Source organism: Corylus avellana, unplaced genomic scaffold (assembly GCF_965113065.1).
Source record: "Corylus avellana unplaced genomic scaffold, dhCorAvel1.hap1.2 HAP1_SCAFFOLD_330, whole genome shotgun sequence".
In the NCBI taxonomy this organism is placed as follows: Eukaryota; Viridiplantae; Streptophyta; class Magnoliopsida; order Fagales; family Betulaceae; genus Corylus; species Corylus avellana.
The window spans coordinates 9174-12500 of NW_028290681.1; the positions used below are offsets into that span (position 1 = coordinate 9174).

Consider the following 3327-nt stretch of genomic DNA (forward strand, 5'->3'; position numbering starts at 1 on the left):
AGAAGGGGCTCCGGTGTATAGAGGGGACCTCGCCGTTAAAAAAGTAACCATAGAAACGATGGAACCCACGATTTTTTTATCCATTTAGATTTACTACTTTTTGTTTTTCTTTTTTTATTTAATATGCTTTTTTTAATATCTAGTTTTTAATATCTAGTATCACTATCAATACAATTTCTTATTTCGCAGTGAAATGCCCAGAAAAAAAGAAAAAATCGTGGTCGGGAAGGTTATAGTAGCAAAAGCCATTGGAGTTTTTAGTTTATACATTGGAAGAATCCGTTTTGTTATTAATAAACTAGGAAAGGGAAAAGGAATAACTGAAAGAAAGGAAATCAATTAGTTATTCATCGAAGTTTCATTTATTCAATGACCAGAATTAAACGAGGATATATAGCTCGGAGACGTAGAACAAAAATTCGTTTATTTGCATCAAGCTTTCGAGGGGCTCATTCAAGACTTACTAGAACTATTACTCAACAGAAAATAAGAGCTTTGTTTTCGGCTTATCGGGATAGAGGTAGGCAAAAGAGAGATTTTCGTCGTTTGTGGATTACTCGGATAAATGCAGTAATTCGCGGTAAAGGCATATACTATAATTATAATAGATTAATACACAATCTGTACAAGAGGCAGTTGCTTCTTAATCGTAAAATACTTGCGCAAATAGCTATATTAAATAGAAATTGCCTTTATATGATTTCCAATGAGATTCTAAAATAAGTATATTTGGAAGGAATTCATCGGAATGTTTTAAATTTAAAATGGAGTTCACTGGAGAATTAACTCCGGGAAGGTAGAATAGAAATTAGTATGATAAAATATAATAATAAAGTCGTCAAAATGAACAAACAACACGTTTAATAAAAAAAGATTTATTCTTTTTTTCTTATGATAATACGACAATAAAATATGGATTCGCGAATTTTTCGAACAAAATATCAATCCGCCTTTGAATTCGTATTGGAATTTTGATTCAAGTGAAGAGTAAGCCTATTTCTTTTTGATTCTAAGACCAGTAGTTCTGGTGGTCGACTCACCCCTTTCAAATTGTTTCTCATTATTAAGAAAAGGTAACAAAGATAAAATACGAGCTTGCTTTATAGCAATAGTAATTAATCGTTGTTGTTTTAAGTTTAATCTATTCACCCGTCTAGATAATATCTTTCCTTGTTCACTAATAAATCGACTAATTAAACTCATGTTTCTATAATCAATTCGATCCCCCGAGCCAATCGGGGGCAAACGCCTACGAAAAGATCGCTTGGATTTAAAATAGAGTCGCTTGGATTTATCCATGATTTGTTTCTTCCTTATCCCGAAAATCCTATTTCAATGGGGGATTTTGTTTTGTTTATCTTTAAATATATATATATATATATATAATATGTCATTTTTAATCTTCCTTGGAAGGGTGACATACAAGCGATCGGATCGGTTCGATTTATTTCTTTATCTCCCCATGAATTGTATGTTTGTAACAAAAGGGACAGAATTTTAGCAATTCCAATCGACTAGGCGTATTATGTCGATTCTTTTGAGTAATATATCTGGAAATACCAATACTCATTGATTCCTTATTAGCACCATTTCGATTAGCACTATTTCGAGTACAATTGGTACATTCCAAAATAACGGTTACTCGAACATCTTTACCCTTGGCCATGAACCTCCTTTGGATTTTTGATTCACCCAACTATTCTATTTTCCGATCCAAAGAGAAGAAAGGAACGAAAAAAAATAGAAGTTGCTAACTCGAAATCAAATTCTGAAAGATTTCGTTGAAATCAAGATAGTAATAAAAAAGTATTAATAAGTAATACAATGATTTCTAACTAGATTTATAATCCTAGTATAGTATTTCATTTTTCATTTAAGTATTTTGTATGATATTGTTGACCCGGCCATCAATTTCCATTTCCGTTCTCATTCTCTTATCTTATTAATTAAATTTAAATTAGAGTCCCGGCCCGAGTTCCGAGTTTTACTGAAGTTGAATCCACTTTTATTCTTTCTCTTTTCGAACTTATTCTAATTTTAAAAATTAGAAAAGTAAAAGAAGGGAAGGGGAGGGATTAGTCACAGATATTTGATTATATCTCTAATTTTCTTCACCCCTTCCCATATCAATAACTATAACTAGAACTAGAATTAAAAAAGGGAAAATATCAACGCATCCGGGAATAAACGATTGATCTCTATCAATAGACCCGCTAAAGACCCGAACCATAGAGTACTTACTACCGGTGCCGCGGAGAGATATGTTTTTAGATCTCGCATTTTAAATACTCCTTCTTTATTGTAATTTGTAATACATATATGATCAGACGTAGGTGTAGTTAATGATCACTTGTATTTGTATGCGGAATCCCTAATTCAAATTGAAATGTACAATGATTCAGTAGCTATTCCTTTTCTTAAAAAAAAAATACGCCTTTTTCTGTCCCAGCATTCCCCAAAAATATTCTATTCATTTTTTTAAGCGGGTTTAATTATACGTTACGTATGTGTATAAGCCTTTTATTATAATTAATTATTTATTAGAATGAAATATTAAATATATGTTCTATGATATGAGATAAAAAAGAAGAAATGACAAGATAATTTTTGTATATGAATGGAGAAAATAAAGATGTGGAAAACAATACAGGTATTCTCTACAATGACACTGTCGACCAATGGAAAGGGATGTAGCGCAGCTTGGTAGCGCGTTTGTTTTGGGTACAAAATGTCACGGGTTCAAATCCTGTCATCCCTACCTATTACTTATCTTATGAGCCGTAACGAGGGATTAATTGAAATCGATTAAAATTGGGTATAATCAATCTTTCATTTTACAATATTCTATATATTAATTTTACGATATTCTATATAATAGTAGATGCATGCAAAAATATATTAGGGTTACAAAATATTTATGAAGCGCTCTTAGTTCAGTTCGGTAGAACGTGGGTCTCCAAAACCCGATGTCGTAGGTTCAAATCCTACAGAGCGTGATTCCATTCTTGTTATTCTTAGGTCGAAAATTACAATGAAATAGGAGGTCAATCAAAAAAAGAGATATTAATTAATCAAAGGTCCAACTGATCGCCACGTCTGTATTGTAAATATGCAGTTACAAATAATCCAGCCAAAGTAATAGGAATTAGACCTAAGACAATTCCAAATAGCAAAACTTCAATCATTTCATTTGTTTGAAAGGGGAAAGGGAGAGGTAATATCTATTCTTAAATATTAATTCGTATTGCACATGAATCTCAATGAACAAGAATTGGAAATTGACACGGTAAGAAACTATAGAATATATGAAATACCACAGAAAAATTT

The 3327-nt window shown here is 31.7% G+C and overlaps 2 non-coding genes across 2 annotated transcripts; both read left to right on the forward strand.

Moving 5' to 3' along the window:
- Nucleotides 1–2684: 2684 nt before the first annotated feature.
- Nucleotides 2685–2758, forward strand: TRNAP-UGG (transfer RNA proline (anticodon UGG)). Its single transcript has one exon. It is a non-coding gene; the product is annotated as a tRNA-Pro (tRNA).
- A 164-nt stretch (nt 2759–2922) lies between these two features.
- On the forward strand, nt 2923–2996 carry TRNAW-CCA (transfer RNA tryptophan (anticodon CCA)). Its single transcript has one exon. It is a non-coding gene; the product is annotated as a tRNA-Trp (tRNA).
- Nucleotides 2997–3327: the final 331 nt, after the last annotated feature.